This window comes from Heloderma suspectum, chromosome 10 (genome assembly GCF_057233095.1).
Source record: "Heloderma suspectum isolate Gila_16-S chromosome 10, 16-S_ref, whole genome shotgun sequence".
In the NCBI taxonomy this organism is placed as follows: Eukaryota; Metazoa; Chordata; class Lepidosauria; order Squamata; family Helodermatidae; genus Heloderma; species Heloderma suspectum.
The window spans coordinates 18,201,519-18,217,657 of record NC_139467.1 but is presented as its reverse complement, the minus strand read 5'-3'; the positions used below and the strand labels follow the sequence as shown (position 1 = coordinate 18,217,657).

General features: G+C 44.4%; 1 long non-coding RNA gene across 1 annotated transcript; it reads right to left on the bottom strand.

Annotated features, from left to right (window-relative positions):
* Positions 1–9,849: 9,849 nt before the first annotated feature.
* LOC146337854 (uncharacterized) lies at positions 9,850–15,035 on the bottom strand. Its single transcript, XR_014785109.1, has 2 exons — positions 14,689–15,035; positions 9,850–11,859 (listed from the first exon to the last, which is right to left on the bottom strand). It is a non-coding gene; the product is annotated as an uncharacterized LOC146337854 (long non-coding RNA).
* Positions 15,036–16,139: the final 1,104 nt, after the last annotated feature.

Genomic DNA, 16,139 nt, shown 5'->3' with positions numbered 1-16,139 from the left:
CTTCCTTTGGCAGGGGCTCACAGAGAAGGACACCTGAAGATGATCATAGGGTCTAGGCAGTCTATGACACTTACATTACTATTAGGAGCTGGCCAAGAGGCTTCTGTGTGTTTTTCTTCCTTTTACTTTCCACATGTGGCACACCTTGAACTTGCAAAGGCTCTTCTCTTGCCTGTTGGGCAGGGAGATGGTTGCTGCAGTTTCCCTTCTGAGAAGGGTGAGTGCTTCGCAAGCACAGGAAGTGCTCGCTATTGGCTGGTGGCCCTGTGCTTGCAAAGGCTCTTCTCTCCCTGCCCGGAGTAGGGGTGTTTGTCCCTGGGAAATCCAGCTGTTTTGGGGCTCCCTGGATTTCCACAATACCCCCGAGGAGCTTTTTCAGGTTTTCCTTTAATTTGCGCAAATAACAATTTGCATAATTTGAACAATTTTCAGCCGCAATTTGCATAATTTGCGCAAATTCCCCCTGAAAATCTGCAAATTGGTCTGACTTGATGCAGCTTGAGTCGGGCCAGCTTGCAGGAAAACGAGCCAAAGTCTGGGGAGCCAAGCTGATGAAAGCTCGGTGACATCTACCCCTAAGACGGATTCCTCTGACATCCCTAGTTCAGACAGGGAGATGGTTGCTGCCACTTTCCTCCAAGCGGGCAGAGTGCAAAGGGCTTTGCAAGCCCAGGGTGCACTATCATCATCTCTCCCTTCTCTGGCAGAGAGATGTGCTGCTGCTTCCCTCCTGAGCTGGAAGAGGATTTTGCAAGCACAGGGTATGCTGACTACCAGCCAGTGCCCTTGGGTTTGCAACGGCTCCTCTCTCCCTGCTTGGGAGGAAAGTGGCTGCAATCACCTCGCTGCTTGGTTGGGCAGAGTGTTTTGCATGCTCAGGTCATATTGGCCATAGCCAGTGTTGCGGGCCTTTCTCTGCCTACTCAAACCGAGAGGTAACTGCTGCCACTGCCACTCTTGAGTAGGGAGCATGCTTTGATTAGTATCTTGTGTTACTTCCACACCAACTAGACCCATTGAAATGAATGAGACTTAAGTTAGTTGTGACCAACTTAGATCTCATTTATTTCAATGGGTCTACTCTACATAGGACTAACACTGGATATTACCCTTTGCAAGAACAGGTCCCGCTGACTGACAGCTGATGAGCTCTGTGCATGCAAAGCCTTTTCTCTCCCCACTTGGGCAGGAAGGTGGCTTTTGAAATAGGGGAATGTATTTCGAGGGGGTGGAGCATTCACTCAACATTTGGTGGGAGGAAATGTAACTTTTAAAAGAGAGCATCAGCTATGGGGCAGTATAGAAATGTGAATAATAATAATAATTATTATTATTATAGTATAAATTTTTATTGTTTAAAGCCAAAGGCCATCACAATTTCAAGTTAAAATAACAATTAAAACACATGAGTAAGTAAGTAAGTCCACTTAGCACTGCAAAGTAATCCACAGAAGCACACGAACACACAAATACTCTCTTTCTCCTTTGCACTTGTGAACTGCAAAAAAAATTAAAAATAATGTCAACGTCTTTTCTTGCATAAGAATGGTTACTGGACATAGTTTGGGACATACGTTGGGAGCAGCGTGTGTGTGTGTGTGTGTGTGTGTGAGAGAGAGAGAGAGAGAGAGAGAGGGAGGGAGGGAGAGTCTTCACATGAGGTTCTTGAAATGAGGTATAACGTTAATCTTTTTTTAAAAAAAAAAAATCCTCTCCATCAAATCCTTCATCAACAGCCTTGCCTGATAGGCAAAAACAGTGGGCATGGAAACTGGTGGGTTTCTAATAGTGCAAACAAGAGTTTTCAATGTTGCAAGCAGAGCCAGGACATTTCTAAAGCTTTGTTGTTGTTGTTCAGTCGTTCAGTCGTGTCCGACTCTTCGTGACCCCATGGACCATAGCACGCCAGGCCTTCCTGTCCTGCGCTCTCTCCCGGAGCGTGCTCAAGTTCATATTCATTGCATCTGTGATGCTATCTAGCCATCTCATCCTCTGCCGTCCCCTTCTCCTTTTGCCTCTAAAGCTTTAGGAGCTTTTAAAAGAAGCCCCGTTCCTGCTGGCACCAACACAGGCCCTTTGGAAGATGCTTTTGGTGCAGCAGCAGCAGTTCCTGGAATGGCCGTGTGACTGTGTGAGACATTGGCCATTCCAGGAACTGTTGCTGAGCTGTGTCAAGAATGGATCGTCCCTTCCCTTGGCAATCAGCACCGCAATCAACACAGCTTCAGGCTAATAGGACTTTGTTTTGCTAGGGACTAGCCTCTCTACAAATGCCGAGTCAAAGAAACTCTTAGGTTGCCCCAGGCCCTAACAACGAATCTACACTCTCTAAGTAGTGGAGATGAACCAGGGGATAGAGAAGTTGCAGGCAGTTTGGGCTTGGACCCCATGGCCCAGCTAGCTTTTCAGTGATGCCCCTCCCTTACGGTGGCTCCCTCCTACGTTGGCTTCCGAGAGTGGCTAACTGGGCAGAGTGTCTGAGCCCTGCCCCTAACTTTTCCCGCTTCACTTTGCAATACACCCTGGCGTCTCTCAAGTCACGCCCCTCCTCCTCCTCCTCCTCAGAAACTTGAATTCCAAGGTGGAGGGAGGGGGCAGAGACTCACCCTGTCCCATCTGTTTGTCAAGGCCATTGGAGGAAACCCTCCCAGTGTCTAGGCACTCTAGGGAGGGTCCCTCCCCAATTCCTTGATCTAGCAGTCCTAACTCTGACTCGGAATCAGAGCTGTCAGACATCTGACAAGGCTGGGACTCATCCCTGACAAGCTGAAAGCCAGTGGTGAAGAGCGCCATGATGCTAGGTGTGTATAGGAGATATTTTAAAAGTAAAAAAGATAGGTAGAAGCTTCCTGAGCACCCCGTACACTGAATAAGGTAGATGGAACACCTGTCTCCCCACTCCCATTAGAAAATACTTTGAAATTCTCCCCCTCCCCATGAAAGAGACCAAAAAAACAATGCGATCTTTGCCTCCCCACCCTCCCACCTTGCATTTCTTTTCGCTAGGTGGGATTTTTTGCCCATCTTGTGATGGCGCTTCAAAAGGGGAGGGAAGGAGGCTGGAAGAGGCTCAGGATAGCTCATTAGTAACGGTAATAAATGCAATATGTTGCGGAGTAGCATCAGTTAAAATGAGGGTTGCCTGCTTGAGACCCGGAGACTGTGCCTGTTCCTTTCACTGATCTGCAGATGTGAAAGAGGATGCAACTGCTTCACCCCACACTTCCACCATCTCCATTCCCATCTCCCACCCTCTATTCCTTGCCTGCTAGAGCAAACATGGCTCTAGTGTTGTTCTGTAAGCTTAGGAGAACACTGGGGCAAGATAAACTTTGGATGCAACATCCTTCTCCACCTTCTTTTTATGCAATGGATAGGGCTGTGAGAATCAGCAAAGCTTGAGTTCATTGAGGTTCTCCAAGTTCCACCTCCAAGCTCAGTCCCGGTCTGACTCATTTCCATGTCAGATGGTGAGCTTTTCCATTTTGCACGAAAATCGTGGAGTACTTGGGCACGTACTTGGGTGCACATTCAAAAGTACGTCATCTTCTCCCCACGGATTAAAGCATCCATGTGTGCACTTAAAAAAAAAGAAAGTATGTATTTTTCATGCATAGTTTTCAAATGTATGCATTTTTCAAATGCATTCCCTCCCTCACAGTGAACAGTATCGAAAGCTCACATTTGCATTTGTGTGTGGGATGTGTGAATGGGGCAAATTCTGGTAATAAATGAGTGAAATTAATTTCTCATACATCCCTCCCAATGGCAGAACTATGAATGGAAATGGATGGGATCTCCAGATTGCAGCCTGGCATCCTTAAGTAAGCTTGCTATAAAACAGGGAGAGGACAGGATAGGGGCAGCAGCAGTACAATTTTCAGGGCATTTCACCCATTAATTTGCATTAGTTCCCTGCTTTAAACAGACATTACATAATTCACTTCCTCTGCTGTTTCAAAGCAAGATAATTAAGAGACTCTGGCTTTTGCCAGCTGTGCACTGTTGCAGCCTCTGCAAATGAAAGACTTCTTGCATGTCTCCCAGGCACTCAGCATTCTGAAGAACTCCTCCGGGAGTCCTGGTGCCATTTCAACTGGCTGCTTAAAGGATTATTTGCCTGTCGTATGTCTTGTGTGGAAGCCCCATTGCAGAGACTCGGCTGCAATCCAGTGCTGGGAACATTTTATGTCTGTGCAGGTGCCAAGAGAAACTTCGTAAGAAGAGCCCTGCTGGATCAGACCAAGGGTCCATCTAGTCCATCATTCTGTTCACACAGTGGCTAGCCATCTGCCCATGGGAAAACCACAAGCAAGACATGAGTGCAACAGCACCCTCCCACCCAAGTTCCCCAGTAACTGGTACACAGGCATACACCCTCCGATACTGGTGGTAGCTTATGGCCACAATGACTAGTAGCCATAGCTAGCCTTCTCCTCCATGAATTTGTCTAACCCCCTTTTAAAGCCATCCAAATTGGTTGCCATCACTTCAGGAAGCAAATTCCACAGTTGAACTATGCGCTGCGTGGAGAAGTCCTTCCTTTTATCTGTCCTGAATCTCCCACTAGTCAGCTTCATGGGATGACCCCATTGGGTTCTAGTATTATGAGATTATGACTGTCTTCCTATCCACTTTCTCAACACCATGCATAATTTTGTACATCTCTCCACTTCACCTGCTACATGTGTTCAATACACAGTAAAAAAAAGAGAAAGAAATAAGAAAGAAAAGATGGCAGCCCCTACAGGATAGAGCTATATATCATTTATTATTTATTTTGACAGACCACCTTCTTTTTCAAGGGAAAACCCAAGACAGCTAAGAAAAGAAATATAAAATACAAAGGGGTCAAAGCAGGTCAGTGGTAATTGCCTCTTTCTCTCGTATGCTCTCCACTTTCCAGCTTTTGAATCGGTCCCTTTAAAAACTCAGTATAGGCTGTGTTATACTGAATCACACCAGTCTTCTCTCTAGCTTGTTCTTATTTACATCATTCTTCACCAACCTGGTGCCCTTGAGATGTGGTGGATTACAGTTCTGATCTTTCCGAGCCATTATGGACTCCTTCACACCGGGCTTTTATCCTGCGATTGAGATGGCTCCTTCACGGAAGGCCGTGGGCTCTTTAGATCACATCACTACAGTGCTGAAGGAGTTGCACTGGTTTTGTTCAGTTGTTCAGTCGTGTCCGACTCTTCGTGACCCCATGGACCATAGCACGCCAGGCCTTCCTGTCCTGCCCTCTCTCCCGGAGCGTGCTCAAGTTCATATTCATTGCATCGGTGATGCTATCTAGCCATCACATCCTCTGCCGTCCCCTTCTCCTTTTGCCTTCAGTCTTTCCCAGCATCAGGGTCTTTTCCAGAGAGTTTTCTCTTTGGATTAGGTGGCCAAAATATTGGAGCTTCAGCTTCAGTATCTGTCCTTCCAATGAGCACTCAGGGTTGATTTCCTTTAGGATTGACTGATTTGACCTCCTTGCAGTCCAGGGGACTCGTAAGAGTCTTCTCCAGCACCACAGTTCGAAAGCATCAATTCTTCGGCGCTCAGCCTTCCTTATAGTCCAGCTCTCACAGGCATACATTACTACTGGGAAAACCATAGCTTTGATTAGACGGACCTTTGTCGGCAAGGTGATGTCTCTGCTTCTTACTATGCTGTCTAGCTTTGCCATAGCTTTCCTCCCAAGGAGCAAGCGTCTTTTAATTTCATGGCTACAGTCACCATCTGTGGTGATCTTGGAGCCCAAGAAAGTAAAATCTGTCACTGCTTCCATTTCTTCCCCTTCTATATGCCAGGAAGTGATAGGGCCAGATGCCATGATCTTAGTTTTTTTAATGTTGAGTTTCAAACCAGCTTTTGCACTCTCCTCTTTCACCCTCAACAAGAGGCTCTTGAGATCCTCTTCGCTTTCTGCCATTAGGGTGGTATCGTCTGCATATCGGAGGTTGTTGATAATTCTCCCGGCAATCTTAATTCCGACCTCTGATTCATCCAACCCAGCATTTCTCATGATGTACTCTGCATATAAGTTAAATAAGCAGGGTGACAATATGCAGCCTTGTCATACTCCTTTCCCAATTTTGAACCAATCGGTTGTTCCATGTCTGGTTCTTACTGTTGCTTCTTGACCCTCGTACAGGTTTCTCAGGAGACAGGTAAGGTGGTCTGGTACTCCCATCACTTTAAGAATTTGCCACAGTTTGTTGTAATCCACACAATCAAAGGCTTTAGCGTAGTCAATGAAGCAGAAATAGACGTCTTTCTGGAATTCTCTTGCTTTCTCCATGATGCAGTGAATGTTGGCGATTCGATCTCTAGTTCCTCTGCCTCTTCTAAACCCCGCTTGTACTTCTGGTAGTTCTCGGTTCGCATACTGCTGAAGCCTAGCTTGTAGGATTTTGAGCATCACCTTGCTGGCATGTGAAATGAGCGCAATTGTGCGGTAATTTGAACACTCTTTGGCGTTGCCCTTCTTTGGAATTGGAATGTAAACTGACCTTTTCCAGTCTTGCAGCCATTGTTGAGTGTTCCAAATTTGTTGGCATATTGAATGCAGCACTTTAACAGCATCATCTTTTAGGATTTTAAATAGCTCGGCTGGAATACTGTCATCTCCGCTAGCTTTGTTGTTACTAATGCTTCCTAAGGCCCACTTGACTTCACTCTCTAGGATGTCCGGCTCAAGTTCAGTGACCGCACTATCATGGCTATCAGGGACATTCAGATCTTTCCTGTATAGTTCTTCTGTGTATTCTTGCCACCTCTTCTTAATCTCATCTGCTTCTGTTAGGTCCCTGCCTTCTTTGTCCTTTATCATGCCCATCTTTGCACAAAACGTTCCGTGAGATCTCCAATTTTCTTGAAGAGATCTCTAGTCTTTCCCATTCTGTTGTTTTCCTCGATTTCTTTGCATTGTTCATTTAAGAAGGCCTTCTTGTCTCTCCTTGCTATTCTCTGGAACTCTGCATTCAGTTGGATGTATCTTCTCCCTTTCTCCCTTGCTTTTCGCTTCCCTTCTTTCCTCAGCGACTTGTAAAGCCTCCTCAGACAGCCACTTGGCTTTCTTGCATTTCTTTTTCTTTGGGATGGATTGAGTTGCTGCCTCCTGAACAATGTTACGGACCTCCGTCCATAGTTCCTCAGGCACTCTGTCTATCAGGTCTAATCCCTGAAATCTATTCCTCACCTCCACTGTATATCGATAAGGGATATGATTTAGGTCATACCTGAATGGTTTAGTGGTTTTCCTTACGTTCTTCAATTTAAGCCGAAATTTTGCAAGAAGCAGCTCATGATCTGAGCCACAGTCAGCTCCAGGTCTTGTTTTTACTGACTGTATGGAGCTTCTCCATCTTTGGCTGCAAAGGACATAATCAATCTGATTTCGATATTGACCATCTGGTGATGTCCATGTGTAGAGTCGTCTCTTGTGCTGTTGAAAAAGAGTGTTTGCTATGATCAGCATGTTCTCTTGGCAAAACTCTATTAGCTTCATTTTGTACACCAAGGCCATGCCTGCCTGTTATCCCGGTGATTTCTTGACTTCCTACTTTAGCATTCCAATCCCCTATGATGAAGAGGACATCTTTTTTTGGTGATAGTTCTAGAAGGTGTTGTAGGTCTTCACAGAACCGATCAACCTCAGCTTCTTCGGCATCAGTGGTTGGTGCATAGACTTGAATTACTGTGATGTTGAATGGTTTGCCTTGGATTCGTACTGAGATCATTCTATCATTTTTAAGATTGTACCCCAGTACTGCTTTTCCCACCCTTTTGTTGACTATGAGTGCTACTCCATTTCTTCTAAGGGATTCTTGCCCACAATAGTAGATATGATGGTCACCTGAATTAAATTCGCCCATGCCTGACCATTTTAGTTCGCTGATTCCCAAGAGTCGATGTTCAATCTTGCCATCTCATGTTTGACCACCTCCAGCTTACCTTGATTCATTGATCTGACATTCCAGGTTCCTAAACAATATTGTTCTTTACAGCATCGGATTTTCTTTTCACCACCAGACACATCCACAGCTGAGTGTCCTTTCAGCTTTGGCCCAGCCGCTTCACTCTTTCTGGCGCTACTTGGAAATACCCTCTGCTCTTCCCCAGTAGTATATTGGACACCTTCCGACCTGAGGGGCTCATCTTCCGGCATCATCTCTTTTAGCCTTGTGATACGTTCCATGGGGTTTTCCTGGCAAGAATACTGGAGTGGGTTTCCATTTCCTTCTCCAGTGGACCACATTTTGTCAGAACTCTCTGCCATGACCTGTCTGTCTTGGGTGGCCCTACACAGCATAGCTTATGGCTTCACTGAGTTACGCAAGCCCCTTCGCCACAACAAGGCAGTGATCCATGAAGGGGTTGCACTGGTTACCAGTTGTTTTCCGGGCCAAATTCAAGGTGTTGGTTTTGACCTTTAAAACCCTATATGGTTCTGGCCCAGCTTATCTTAAGGAGCGCCTCCAGCAACACCAGACAGGCTGCTTAACAAGATCAGCCTCAGATGGCCTTCTCTCTGTCCCATCAGCCAGGATAGCTAGACTGGTGGGGATGAGGGAGAGGGCCTTTTCTGTGGTGGCCCCCACTCTGTGGAACTCTTTCCCTTGGGAACTCTGCCATGCCCCCTCTTTAATCAGCTTCCGCTGTGCATTAAAAACGTGGTTGTTCAGGCAGGCATTTGGGGTGGGTTAGGGTATTTTAGAAAATGTTTTTATTGTAGAATTTTATTGTTTTAAACTGTTTGATTATATGCTGTACATCGCCCAGAGTGGCTGGGTGACGAGCCAGATGGGCGGTTAATAAATTTAATAAATAAATAAAATAAATATGACACCGTGACCCTCCTGCACTAAATGCCCTTTGTTCCCTTTTTAAATAGATTGCAGATAATGAGCTATCAAATTACCCTGTTGTGTTCTGCTTCACTTTCCTCTGTGAAAAGAGTAAAAGCAGCAAGAATGGGAGCAAGATCAATGAAAGATAATGGAAGACTCCAACATGGGGAGAAGGAGGGGGGAAGGAAGCACGTGTAAAGGGAGTCAGTTGTGATCCTGCATTTAAAACAGAAGCAGAAAGCCCCATTTTAAATGCAGGATTTTAGGCTGGTGTAGAAATGCCCTTTTGCTGGATCAGACCAAAGTCGTTAATACGTAGCAAGGGGATTGGGCTGACAAGGAGTGAAGCCATTGCTCCTACAAATGTGTGTGAAATATTATGCCTATTGCTGCAGTTAATATAATGAGGGATGTACCAAGGACCAGTGACCCGAGCCTAAGAGATGCTGCCCGGACTGGATGATGATTGGCTGAAGACAGTTTGATCTAAAAGGGATGTGAGAAGCTAGCAACACTGGGAAAGAACTGTAAAGGACCCAAAGAAAAAAGAGCGTGTGTTGTGTGAGGAAGTGGTCTGGAGGGTGTAATGAGGGGAACTTTAACCCCAGATGAATTGGAGTTTCAGTAAACAGTAATTGTAACTGACAATGTTGTTCTGTTTTTAAAGGGAAGCTTCTGTTTGTCAGACAATTGCTGACACAGATGTTAGCGTATCACCTATTTTATGTGCAATGTAACTAATATAACCTTTAATCAAACAGTAGTAGAAAGTTAGAATGATGTCACCATTCTTCATTTTTAGTAAAAAGGGTACAAAATTACACAAAGCGAAAAAGAGTTATGACAATCAGGAAAGACAAAGAGGAAGTTCAGTCAGTGAGAACAAGCAAACAGTTGAGCTGATTTTAGAGAAAGTTATACTTGTGGTTCCTAGAGAAGGTGATACCTTGTCAGCAGTTTCCAGGATTGTATTGTTGCAGAACCCAGAGTCAGAGAGACCACGGAGTGAAGGAAAAAGAGATTTTTTATTTAACGCGTGGGCTTAAAGCTGGAATCATTTCCAAAGAGCCAGAAGCCCCGAAATACATCAGCACATTGTTTTTATAGACATTGTGACACATATGAAACGGCTCCTCCTCCCCCTCCTGCGTGGAGTTGCAGTTCTCAACATTTCTTCTCTTAGCACTATTGTTTATAATACAAGAACTGGGTTATAGGGTAGCCATGATAAGGAGAGAACAGAAGAGAACAGCAGAGAACAAGATATACAATTGTATGACCTTTGACAAGATAAGGAATTCCTGTGTCTCGTCAGCTTACAACAATATATTCAAGGGAGAAAGAGCTCAGCAAGAACATGAAGCATAAGACTGCATGAGGCTACTTAGTCTGACCCCCGATATGGCTGCTACATTCCCCCCTTAAATGCATAATTTCATTACAATTATATCATTTCATTACACAAATAGACATTCTGGTTTGCGAAGCATAACACAGGACTCTTATAGCAACCCTTTTACTTAATAGCTTGTTGAGCTACTAGAGCATAGAGGGCAGCAGTTTTACTAGCTGAGACATAAAACAGATTGGTTAAACAGCGCATAAGACAAGGAACGCAGAGACATAACAGAACTTTTATGAACAACACTGGTAGAATTAGGATGAACAATGCTTTAAGCCAGCTAAGATCTGGAAGCTAAGGGGTTAACCAATTTAGCCAATTGTTTTGTCCCATTGTTATGTCAGCCACTATATTATGCAGCTTGTTGATCTGTTCATCTACAGCATTGCCATTATCAGTTAAGTTAAAACAACAGAGCTTTTGGTGTGTCTCACAACTTAAATGATGAAGAAGGAAGAGGTAATCTATACCAGCTCTATTTTTTAGAACTGCACCTCTTAGATCACACAACTCTTTATTTAATAATGACAATGCACGTGAGGTGGCATTTATGCTTTTGGCTAAGCTGCAAGCTAACCGGTTGATCTCCAGACCATCAGCCAAGGCTAAACCTGGAACCCCAACCAGTGACATTGCTAAGGCCAATTTTTTTGAGTCAGAATATAACTGCACATGACTATTACAATTTTTAGTTAGTTGGAGTGCTCGAGGCTGCCGTCGACGGATTTTCTTGGGCCACAGGGGAAGAATTGGCACCAGTTCAATTGGCGGCTGAGGCAACATGGGTGGTTATTAGACAAGTTGGCAGGAATGAATGACCAAGTGCGGGAACCACATGTCTAAAACCATTTATGAGGCAAAAGTATGTGGGCATTATTAAAAGATATGTTTTGAATTTTATTACAGTGGAAGGGGGCCAGGGATAGCTTTAAATTTTCTGGAAAATTTTTGACAATTAAGCATTCGTGCACACGTAGCATTTGTTTCAGCAACGATGGGGGTGCGTAGAGTGAACTCTGTAGGGGGTAGGATCTTTGCAACCACACCCCAATTAGCATTTTGGGAATAAGTTAAACTTACACTATGAACTCTTAACATGGTATCTTTTTGAATTTTCTTAGGATGTCTACAGACAGGCAAGAGCTAATAAGCCTGTGCAGGTATACCTCTTGGCAAACAAAAATGTTTTACTCTCGTGATGTTAGCCAGGTGAAGCCAGTAATTATCAGCAAATCACTGGGACAAACTTCTCCTTCCAGGGGCAGACCCCCCTTTTTGCACCTTATTAAGGAAACACAATGCAACACTACTAACACTACAACAGGCATGTTTGATCTTCTTTGGGATCTGACCGTACGCTGGGCAGCTATTCACCTGGCAAGCTGCAGTAGGGTCTAGTCCCCTTCTTCAATTCTTCAGTTGCAGGTCTGACCGTACGCAGGGGGACAGTTTCCCGGTGTGCCCACAGTAAGGTCTAGCCTGAGTCTTCTTACTGCTTTTTCAGAATGATTTTTAAAGGATTTTCAGGATTTCTGTTTACAGTCTACTCTCCCCCTCTCGCTCTCTATACTCGTGTCTAATGTATCCAGGGTTTAATTCCAGCTGCTTTCATAGCTGTGGAGGTGGAAAGTATGACAGTTTTCAGTCCTCTCTATCTGGGAGTCAAAGGGTTATTTTTCCCTCTTTAATTCATGCTTTAACTCTTGGTTGGAAAGGATGAACTTCTGTGATGGGAATGGCTTATTTTTTAAGACAAAGCGACACTGGGCTTGAAGAACTTTGCTCAGTGTTTGGACTTCTTGTTTAAGGCTAATGTTTGCTTGCTCTTGATGCCGCTCCAGTGTCAATTATGAAGTCAATGTCACGGCCCCTCACAGTCAATGTCACGGCCCCTCTCAAGCTGTCTCCCTCTTCGCCCATTCTGGCCCCTTTGGTTTTCTCTTTTGTATTTTATTTATTTTATTTGGGCATTCATGCCACTAATGTCTATCTTGTCTACACTGGGCACACTGGTTCTTTTTTAAGAATCTTTTGCCTCTGCCGGGTCTTTTTCTTTTCTTCTTTTGTCTTCTTGGGCCTCTGGGTTGAGGGGGGTATACTGGCGATAGGCATCTGAAAGATGCTCCAAGTACGCTCTGGGGCCTCGGTGGCACCTTGCAGCACTTTAGACACTTTGGTCATATTAATTGACTTCTTTATACCTGCTTTCATGGCTTCTAACAGCAGGGTTTGATACTGGGTGAGGCGCTCTAGCCCCGCTTGTGTTTTGGGATTCCAGAGGGGGGGTTTACTTACAAGGAGACTTTATTGGGTAACTTACAGCACACAGGCGTACTTAATGGTTGGATCAGACAGCTTCTTTGAACCACGAGCTATTGGGCTAAATGGGTTTTATACCATACATGTTACCCATGAGGCAGCACAACACTAGCAAGCGTTTTCAGCATAGGCTAGAAGTGTTTGGTTCTCAGGCACAGCTTCCTGTAAACAACTTCGCTTCCCAAAGTGCTTGATAACACTTTTATTTATTAGTATGGGAAGACAATTTTTTTCTCTTTCTTTTGCTTTCTTTTTCTTTGCTGATCTGCCTGTATTGCAGATCATGTTTCAAACTTTTTATATAAAACTTTCTGCTCCATGCACCAGCCTTGTTTCTTTATTTGTCTTTTCAAGTTAAACGCACTTACTTAAACCTTTCTGCCTTACACTAGTCCCAATGACACACATTTGGGATAGGCTCTTCTTCTCTTTCTAGTTACATTTTTTTCATCTTAAAGAACTATTACATTATTGTGGCTACTTTACCCCAGGTAATAAGCTCCAGGCACAATCAGCTGCTTTTAATTTACCCTGGGGGCAACTATGGCCACGCTTCTTCTCTACAAATGTTTTTTTTCTTTGCCTCTTGCCTTTTTTTTCTTCTTTTTTCCCCCTTCTCTATCTGTCTGCTACTTTTTCTATTCCCTCTTTTCTACTTGCCTTTGTCTTTTTTCCTTGTCATCTATTGGGAACCACACTTAGTATCATTTGGAGTTGCAACTAACACTAATCTGCAAATATCACATATATTTTATGATATTTAAGAAATCATAAAATATACACAACAAACTTTTTCTGCAATTTAACACAATGAATGGAAAGCACTTTTAGCACGGTAAGGCATGATGGAGCAGATCCAGCAATTATACTGCTCTTCTGGCATGCTCAGGGCCCATTAAAATCAAGGGACGGGCATACCCACACAAGCAAAGAGTTCTAGGTCACCATTTTTGTATCGGCAACTCTATGCTGCATGAGTTCTGGCAGAAGGAAATCTAAAAGTCATAGATCAAACTCAGCCTGCTGTACACTGAGCTGACTACAAACACAGACACACGGTCCACAGCGATGAGAGTTCAAGTTTATCAAAAGCTTTACAGCACTGTCCATGGCAAGTCTTTGACAATTTAAAATTTTAGTTCATGTGCAGAGTGTCTCTAAAAAGCCCAGATGATGATGGAGGCAAACAGAGAAGGCTCTGGGCAATGAAGATGCGATGTTTCCAGCAAAGGCTCTCCACTTTTGCATCAGTTTAAAAAGGGAAAGTGTGGCCCTACACCCCTTCTGACAGACAAGGGCCTTTAACTTTTTAGCAAGGCCTCTGTCTAAACAGAGCTGCACAGCTCAGCTCTCTAGCCGTGATGCTTTAACCTGGGCAACTCCTCTGTAAATTCTATTTTACTTCTGTCAGGTTCTCACAGACATTCTAAAAACTTACTCTTTTTTTTTTTTTCTTCTAACCTGGTACACGAAAGCACTGAAACACTGAGTGCCGAAACTCAGGACGCTGGGGGGTGATGGGCATCGCCTTATACTTGCATTTTTCAGGCAGCCATTAATCTTCAGGGAGGCGGTGGGGTGATTTGCAGGACTTCAAAGGCAAGCTTCTCAGTTTGTTTGTATTTGTAAATCCCAAGCTTAAAACAGGACACTACAGGGCAGCTAAATCTTTGCTTTGGCATGGGCAACAAATAACTCAGGTCAGCTTTCTTCGCTGGGGTCTCAAACAGGAAAACAGTCTTAATTTAAAGTTGTAACATCACTGACAGCGTCAGCCAGCCAGCTACACAGATCTCATTGTTTTTTAAGACAGTTGCTCCAATATCTTCTTTTCTTTTCAATCAGGTTGGGTCTCCCAGCTTACACAGTTTATTGCAGCTTTCAGGAGCATGGTAGTAGCGTGATTTTGGCTTGACCAGGAACATGCTGTCTGGTTTTTTGGTCTCTTTAGCACACACACTTAGGCAGTGTAACACTGGACACTTAAAACAGTGAGATTTCTTCATTGCAGGGAATCCCACGGCAAAAGCTTAATGGTTACGCTCTTCAGAAATCATATAGCCGATGGTCAGTAGCTACAGGCTCTATGCAATTCTAACACAGTTCAAAGCTAAACATGGTTACCTTGACAGAGATCGTCAACGTGGTCTCTCCGCTTCATTCTGCTTTGGGACAGTCTTATGGCACACTTTTCACTCGAAGAGGGGTCTAGCCTGTGCTCTGGGGGCTGATTCTTCACTTTTATTTTCTATTTTGCCTTCATCTTCTGGGTCTTCATTTTCAGTTTCCATTTCTTAGGGATTTCATCTCAATTAGGCGAGGTGATGATGTTGCACAACTCAGAACGTTGTGGGCAATTTTCCTGCCCCCCCCTCTCGGCGCGCTAGGCTAACAGCTACTTTTTCCACCTTACACTCTCATGCTCCCACGCTTTCTTAAAAGCCAGACTGTCCTGCAACAACATTTTTCTAATTAACAGCCTCAGATCTTGTTTTTTTTTTCCTCTCAGCTCGACCTTGAGCTTTTTACTGTTTTCTTTCTCTATTCTGAATCTTTTTTTTTTTAAAAAAAACCCTTTTCCTTCTTTGTTTGACATACATCTCAAGGGGATGCAAGTCTTGAGCAGTAGACGAGCTCGCCTCCCCTTTTTTGTGAGAACACATCTTTTTAAGGGTCACTGCCGATTTTATTAAATCTTCTGCCCAACACTTCAATTCTTCAGTTTCTTTTATTAATGCTGATTGAGGTGTAAGAGGGGAACCTCCCGATCCCGTAGAGATGGAAGTCTCGGCAGACAATATCTGGGAGTTGAGGACCGTAGCTGAAATCAGCGAATTACTGCCGGTGGGGCTTGAAACTGATGGCGACAGTTCTAAGTCAAAGCAAGGGGCAATGCCTCTGTAGGGGGGATGGCAGGGGCTCGGGAGCCACAGGATCTGGATCTTGACGGGGCGGTCTTACAGTAACATGGGCCCGTGGTGGAAGCAGGGCATAAGCAGGTGGAAACGCCATTAGCTCTGCCAGATTTTCACATGGGGCTTCTAACACTGGTTGTAATTTCTTTTTTGGCCAATTTTTCTTTTCTGAGCACCAAAACTTTTGCCTGGGATTCTAGGCATTTCTTTATCCATGGAGGAGAAGCACGGACTATGGAGTCTCACGAGTTTATGTAGGGAAATTGGTCGGGGTGCCCAGGTCTCCCAACCACAATGGCATATACACGGCTGATTTTGCTGGGCTCTAAAGAGCCTTTAGTAGGCCATCCTACACCAAAAGACGGCCACTCCATTTCACACAAAGTCTGCAACTGTTGAGGATTCATGGGGGGGTCCCCATAATCTCCACTAAAACCTTTCTTAAAATTTGCTAGCATACATCCCAAGGGGGTGCAAGGTTTGCTTCCCCCACCACCCATAGCCTCCCTCTTAAATTGAAGACAGACACAATTAGGGAATGGGAATTGGTCAGTGAGTAAGGGGTCTCACTGGCCGACACAAGAGGATTTTACACACCACGCACTTTGCTACTGGCCTGGGCACCTGGACGGTCAACGGTATGCGTCAGAAACCGCAGTA